Genomic DNA, 8,352 nt, shown 5'->3' on the forward strand with positions numbered 1-8,352 from the left:
TATATATATATATATATATATATATATATATATATATATATATATATATATATATATATATATATATATATATATATAATCATATTAATCATGTTGTAACTTATTTGTAATTTTACAACCCAAACTAATTTTATATGTAAATTAGTTTTAATTAAATTTTAATTAAAAAAATTTCAATTTGTAAGACATAAATTTCTCGAAGCCATACATGTAAAACAGATGTCTTGTACTTATCATGTCAGTCGAGTCATGTGTCAAATTACCAAGTCTCGGTGATGACCACCCTTTGGTTCAAATCCTATGCCATCTAATTGTGTGTTGTGTATTTTTATGTGAAAATGTATTTATTTGTGTAAGTAATGTGTATATGTATACATATATGATCATGTGTATGTATATGTATATATGTATGTATATGTGCATGTATGTGTATGTGTATGTGTATGTATGTCCTAAGCCTTAAGTCTTAAGACCTAAGACATAAACTTTAAGCACTAAAACCTAAGCCCCATTCTATAAGCCTTAAGCCCTAAGCCATAAACCATAAACAATAAGCCACAAACTATTATAAGCAATAAGTATTAAGCCCTAATCTCTAAATCGTTATCTCTAAAGCATAAGCTCCACTCCATAAGCCCTAATCTGTAAGTCATAATCCTTAAGCTATAAGTCGTTAGCCATAAGCCAAAAGCCTTAACGCTCATGGTTTGTGACTAATGGATTAGGGCTTAAGGCATATGGATTAGGTCTCAGGGCAGAAAGAATAAAGGCATGGGTCATAAACACTTAGGCTATTAATCGGGTCAACCCCGATTGGGTTTCGGGTTAATTAAGTTTTTAAAAATTAAAACTCCACCCAAAACCAGACCCTATTAAGCTATGGGTTAGTCGGGTTAGGGTCAATCGGGTTTCAGTTTAATAGGGTCAAATTCGTTGGGTTAGTCGGGTTTAACCAAACAAAAAGCAATAAGTAGTTTTTAACGATAGTTATCAAGTTTATTGTATTGTGCATTCCATGTTAACGTATAAATAATCATAATATGATTAGGTTATTCTATATGAGTTTGGAGAATTACTTGATTCATGCATATCAGATGGAAAAAAAAATTATTCATTATCGTTAAACACCCACCCTACCGCCACCGCCAACACCAACGCCATCGACACTACCACCACCACCCGAAATCACCACTACCAACACCACCCGAAACCACCACTACCAACATCTACCACATCCACCACCACCGCCACCAGCACCACCTACCGTCACTGCCACCATGCATATACAACCATCACCACCCACCCACCACCGCCACACCACCCGCCACTGACACCACCACCCGCCACCCACCACCACCACCACCACCGCCACCACCACCTACCGCTACCACCACTCCCACCCACCACCACCTACCACCACCACGACATGAATGCTCAAATAATAAAATGAAATTTTACTATATTTATAGTTCATATAATACCTAACACCGCCACCCACCCTACCACCACCGCTAACACCAATGCCATCGGCACTACCACCACCACTACCAACACCTACCACATCCACCAGCACCGCCACCAGCACCACCTACCGTCACTGCCACCATGCACATACAACCATCACCACCCACCCACCACCGCCACACCACCTGCCACTGACACCACCACCCGTCACCAACCACCACCACCACCACCCGTCACCAACCACCACCACCACCACCTACCGTTACCGCCACCCCCACCACCACCACCACCGCCAACACCAATGCCATCGGCACTACCAACACCTACCACATCCACCAGCACCGCCACCAGCACCACCTACCGTCACTGCCACCATGCACATACAACCATCACCACCCACCCACCACCGCCACACCACCTGCCACTGACACCACCACCCGTCACCAACCACCACCACCACCACCCGTCACCAACCACCACCACCACCACCTACCGTTACCGCCACCCCCACCACCGCTAACACCAATGCCATCGGCACTACCACCACCACTACCAACACCTACCACATCCACCAGCACCGCCACCAGCACCACCTACCGTCACTGCCACCATGCACATACAACCATCACCACCCACCCACCACCGCCACACCACCTGCCACTGACACCACCACCCGTCACCAACCACCACCACCACCACCCGTCACCAACCACCACCACCACCACCTACCGTTACCGCCACCCCCACCACCACCACCACCGCCACTACTTATCGTCATCGCCACGACACCACCACCGCCCACCACTGCCACAACCACTACAATCACCACCACTCCCACCCACCACCACCTACCACCACCACGACATGAATGCTCAACTAATAAAATGAAATTTTAGTATATTTATAGTTCATAAAATATATCTTTACATGTAATATAGAAAACAAAGTAAAATTAAGCAAAACAGACAAAAAATGTAATCCTGTCATTTTGCATGGATTACAATTCCATTTCTTATCAACCGACTGAAATTAATTCCAATTCCATCTCCTGCCAACCAAATAATTTATGAAATTGGATTTAACTACAGACATATTCTTTTTCCAATTTCAATTAAATTTTTTTTCGAAATTTTTTGCGAAATCACAAAAAACCTAAATTAAAAAATTCTTATTTATTGACTAAAAATGAATTTAACCAATTAAAAACAAGAGTAATTATCATGTATATTCAAAGAGTTGTCCTTTCTTCCCGGCCTTTACATCCTGAATTTTAAATGGAACTAAAAAAACTCTAACCAATGAAACTACTAACAAATTTCATTTAATTTGTTTTATAACTTTTTTAAACTTATTTTTATATATTAGTTATTTTAATTTTATAATGTTACCTTAACATATTTATAACTTTATATATCATTTAGTATTTAGTATTTTTTTAAAAACTCTATTCCCCAAAATTCAATTTTTTTTTTCCAAAAATTTAAATTTTCCCTCCACCATCTAGGTTTACATAACCAAAAAGAGAAAAATAAATATTTTTTCCCCATGATACGGCGTGTATTAAAACGAAAAGCACCACATTCGCAATTGATCAAGTCTCCCCCAACCAAAATTGTTGTAAACCTAATTTTGATTAGAATTGCATTTTGTTGCCCTGCATTTTCTTTTACCTTCGGCCATGGTTCCATGCTTGATGCTCTGCGTTCACTCTTTTATTCACCTTCTACCATGAGGCATGAGCCACACCTTTTCCTCCTTGATTCGACGTGCGATGCTACAGGATAGGTTCTCTATACTCAATCGAAGAAGAACAATATTACGCTCTCCCTAGCCTAATTCCATCTACAACAATTTCAACCTCTCAGTCGATGTTTCTTCTCCGAAAGAAGGCAACCTGAAATTGAAAATTTTCAGTCTGCCTAAATCATATACATTTCCCACTCTTACTTTCATCCTATAATATTTATCACAATTTCATATCATTACCCTATTTTTGTGTACGATTATAAGTTTCCAATTTAGGGTCAACAACAGAACAATAGTTCACAGCTTCAGGAATAACAATGTAACAGCTTATGTTGAACGCCTTTTCATTCATCTCTTGTCTCCCTTAGGTACTCATCCTCACGTTCCTTGTTGAATTGTTTTTTTTCCTTTAATCGATTCATGTTAGTATTTTTGCTTGTAGTTTAAATTTTATGTACATTAGATATGTCATGGATCTTTGTTTATGGGATGGTATTGTTTTGCTCGATTGATGTACTACATAAATGACAATATATTTGTCTTGCAGATTGTTCATGGTGAAGTATTTGGTGCAAGCTAGATTGATTAATCAACTTCGAAGGTATTTTCAACCATACTTTGCCCACTCAGTATACCACTGTACATGCCAATTTAATCCAATCAAAACCTGCAATGCTTTAACCCAAGGGGGTTCTTGATTTTATTCTAATCATTAACCACATCCATTCTAAGCTTCTGCAATTGTTTGATTATTTTACATGGCATGACTATATGGTGTATAATAGTCATTGTTAAGGTTTCTTATTTGTCTTCCACTAGGGCTTTAGCGCTAGATTAGAAAAAGAATTCCTTTTCTTATGGAGGCATCAAGGTAAATTATGTATGTACTTGCATAGTTTAGTAAATTCTTATCTCCAGGTCCATGTTTAGTAAATTATTGTTGTATGAACCTCTGGCACCCTTGCTATACAGGGAGGATGAGCTCTCACACTAGACCAACATGTTACCCAATTAAAATATTTATGGATGTTGGAAAGCCAATATATAACTTCCATCTTTAATGGCTAACAGATTATGTCTGCTATGGTCTCCTCAAGGTAAGATTATGTCCTTTTAAAAATATCTAGCTTCCATCTGCCATGGCTAACTTTTGCATATATTATACACACTAATAGATGGTTGATTAATAAAATAAAGTTCTGATTCATCAAAATCAGTTATTTACATTTCTTTAGTATCAATAATTTTAATTATGTATGTTTTCAGGTATGCCATTCTTTTGGTGGTGGAACAATAGTTGGAATGGTAAAATTATGATATAAAAGATCACAAAAGAGTATCCTAATAAGAATGATGATGACCTTCTCTGTACATTTCTAGAACTGTTAAACATATAATGTTTCTTCTTTTCCTTTTGCATACAGTGAAACAATTTTATTCTTTTGAAATGTTGAGTTGATACAAGCCATCAGGTTTATACAAGTCATCACTTATCACTGGGAAACATTAATGGGCAAGTGATCCTCAAGGTAATATTCAATTCAATACGGTTGTTAATCAGTATTTTCTTTTTGGGATTTTATGCTTTATCTAGCATATTTGCTAATTAACTAAACAACAAAATTTAATTTTATTCTTTTTGTGAACTTGGTGCAACTCCTAATTTAGGTTTTGCTGATTTGTCAAACAAGTACTCCTGGAATGTTTCAAGAACTGTTGAATGCTTTATTTTTATTGTTATTGCAATATTTGTAATGACTATAACTTATTTTTTTTCATTTAAAATGTTTTTTTGGTTGTATCTTGTAAGGGATATGTACATTTGATTCATACTATGTATCAGACTAGTTATATTTTATGGATGTGTCGATACAACACTTATAACTATGATTTGATTGGTTTGAGGTGTCTAAATTATAATCAATAGCCACACTGAAAACTATTGGTGAGTTCAAAGGATAACAAATCTTATGGCTATTATAAACTTGTGTGGCTAAATACTAAACAATAGGGACGATAAGGATTAATTGTGTGGCTATAATCATTTTATAGTCATGTATACAGTTATATATACGTGACTAAAAACTAGATAATATTACCAATGATAGATCATTTTGTGTCAAAACAATAACAATAAGTCATGTATCATGTGACTACAGGTTCTATAATAGTCACAATTGTAAAAACATCATGTGACTATAAGATACTGAATAGTGCTTAATTTTAATTAAATGTGTGTCTTTATAATACTTATGATTGTGTTTCACTTAATTGTGTGTCTCTATACAATAGGCAATAGTCACAAAAATTGATTGTTTTTGTGACTAATTATTAGCAAATCTTCACTTATGGAATTAATTACATGTGGCTATTTAGCGAACATGGTCATGCTCACCGTAATTACATGTTTACAAAAGATACACAATAGTCTTAATAAAATTTAAACTGTGTGACAATATAATAGAAAACAACCACACTAAAACAACATGAATGTCGCAAGTTGGTGATATACAATCACTACAGTAACTAAATAAATGTGTCTACTGACGGTTTAACGCTACAATATTGGATATTTAAGGAAAAAAATTTCGTACACATTTACCACACTTTTATAATAAGGCCACATGTTTTCATATCATACGGACACTATATTTTAAAGTGACCATAAGACACATACGATGGTGTCAACTTCCATCACACTTTCAGTGAAAAAATAAAATGTCGCTATGCGCATATGGTCACACTTTTTTGGTGTGTCTGTAGGTCATTTTTGCACTAGTGAAAGTGCCACATACCAACCATACAAATGGGCTTAATCTGGAGTGATCCAACCCGGTATATATATATATATATATATATATATATATATATATATATATATATATATATATGGGCCCAGCAATAGGGCCCCGCCCTGGGGTGTATTTCAACCCGATCAACGCATAGCGGCTCAGCTTTGGGGTATATTTCAACCCAATCATACAATAGTGGGCCCCGCCCTGGGGTTTATTTCAACCCGAACATGCAAACACATATAAGTCACATAACAGCTATCATCCTACATAACAAAATGATGGACCGGCATTGGTGCCTTCGACCCATGGATACAGTGAAAAGACTTACCTCATAGTCGGATAAAAGCTGAAACAACACGCAGCTCCAAAAACCAACTCTACTGATCACCTTTACAAATAACAGTGACTAAAACTCAGAATACAGCTCAGAATACCCAAAATACCCCTAGGTCAGACTTGGTCAAAGTTTTGGTTAAAGTCAAAAGTCAACCGAGTCAACTCAGTGAGTATGTTGGGCGTACTCAACCCGTATGCGGGACGTACTACACATTGACCAGAATCGTAGAGTTGACCACGTACGCAGAACATACCCTTTGGTACGCCTAGCGTATGCGCCTGCCATCCTTCCTTTGTATTAAGAGCTTAATCATTTATGCCCTTTCGTCCAAAATCCAGATCTAGTCCTCAAATGATGTCCTTAATCATAAAGTTTCCAACTTTATGATCTTGTATGGCTATTAAGTGCCCAATACTAAAATCCATAGCTTCTTAACTCATTAAGACAACCTAGACTATACATGGGGGAAAACTAAGGATCAATATTACATTTTTATGACTTATCATGCCCTAAAATATCTGAAAGGACAACTTAAAGGTACTGGAGTATTCAATACTCACAAGAATCAAGATTTGGGACAAAAAGGTTTACACTTCTAAGCTTGAACAATATCTAAAGGAATATTCATCAAGGTTAGAGCTTTGTACCTCCAGAAGATGCACAAGGGAGAGTAGTTGATGGATCCAAAGACTTGAGTGAAACACCACAACTCCAAGAATCTTTCTTCACCACTAGAGCAACAAAATGACACCAAAATGACACTCAAAAGCTTAAAAACACACTCACACACTTTACGGTTTCAAAATTTAGGGTAAGAGAGATGGAGGTTGGAGTTAAGAAAGGGTATGAGGCTATAATTATGGTTAAATAGGGTCTAAACCATAAAAATTAGAGTTTCCACCCTGGCCACGTATGCCCAACATATGCATGCATGCCTCAAAAATTACAAATTGCCACTTAGGACTAATTTTGCAAATGTACTCAAACCAAAGATCAAAATGAAATACCTGAAAACAAGATGTTTCAAACAAGCTAGCTAATAATTTATTTTTTAGCTTGCCAAACATATAACTTAAAAAAATTCAAAAAATAAAATAGTAGTTGCGCCAAACAAAATTTTAGTGGTGAAGATCTTACCAGGTTATGGTAAGGTGTTCCCTAATATCCAAATAAGTTAATTTGGTTTTATTTTATATTTATGTGAGGGCATGCCATTCATTATATCGACATTAATCTTGATAAATGGTCATTGTGGTTTCCCAGAATATCAGGTGTAGTCCCTAACTTTTTTCGGTTGCATGGAAGATCATGTGGTTTCATATTCTATTGTTGTTGACCTCTGACCCATGTAATATGACATTTATACCCTTTTAGATTTCTTTTATATTTTTATATAACAGATTTTAATTAAAAAAATTAAACTGATATGTCTCTTTTTAATTCACAGTGAAACAAACCATAAAGTGTCTACCCCATCATTTTCATCATCCTTTCCGGTTTCATCTGTCGCCCCTCCATCTCCTTAGTTATAAACAATAAATCACGATCAAAAGTCATTACCGGAAACAACCTTCTTTCTCATCTCTACCAGAGATCGATTTCTTATCAAGCACCATCGATGATCACCTTCTAATCCATATCGGAAAGAATCAGGTTGTATTAGAAGATTTCTTGGCGCCGATGGATACTACTTCTTTCTCATCTCTACGAATACTACTTCTATTTCACTTCCCGTCGACCGGCTTGCCCAGAAATCAGCTGTCCAAATTGATTTTAATCCATTATATGGATTCTCGGATTATTGGTGAGTTTACATGTTTGGTTGAGGTTAAAGTGGGGTCAAGCAATGACGATATTGGTGTATATGGGGAGATAACTGAAAAGAGAGAAATGGGAAGGTATGAAGACAATGGTTGAGGGTCGTAGTCTTACTCTAGTTCCACCTCCCTCAACTCCTCCATCCCTTCACATCTCATCTTTGTTTAATGATCTACATTGAACACAAGGAGA

General features: G+C 36.6%; 1 long non-coding RNA gene across 1 annotated transcript; it reads left to right on the forward strand.

Annotated features, from left to right (window-relative positions):
- The first annotated feature begins 3,055 nt into the window (after positions 1-3,055).
- Positions 3,056-5,017, forward strand: LOC145140830 (uncharacterized). The gene is made up of 3 exons (XR_013722304.1): positions 3,056-3,578; positions 3,758-4,739; positions 4,879-5,017. It is a non-coding gene; the product is annotated as an uncharacterized LOC145140830 (long non-coding RNA).
- The last annotated feature ends 3,335 nt before the right edge of the window (positions 5,018-8,352 follow it).

The sequence above is a fragment of the Lactuca virosa genome, chromosome 9 (assembly GCF_052849685.1).
Source record: "Lactuca virosa cultivar CGN04683 chromosome 9, Lactuca_virosa_CGN04683_v6, whole genome shotgun sequence".
Classification (NCBI taxonomy): Eukaryota; Viridiplantae; Streptophyta; class Magnoliopsida; order Asterales; family Asteraceae; genus Lactuca; species Lactuca virosa.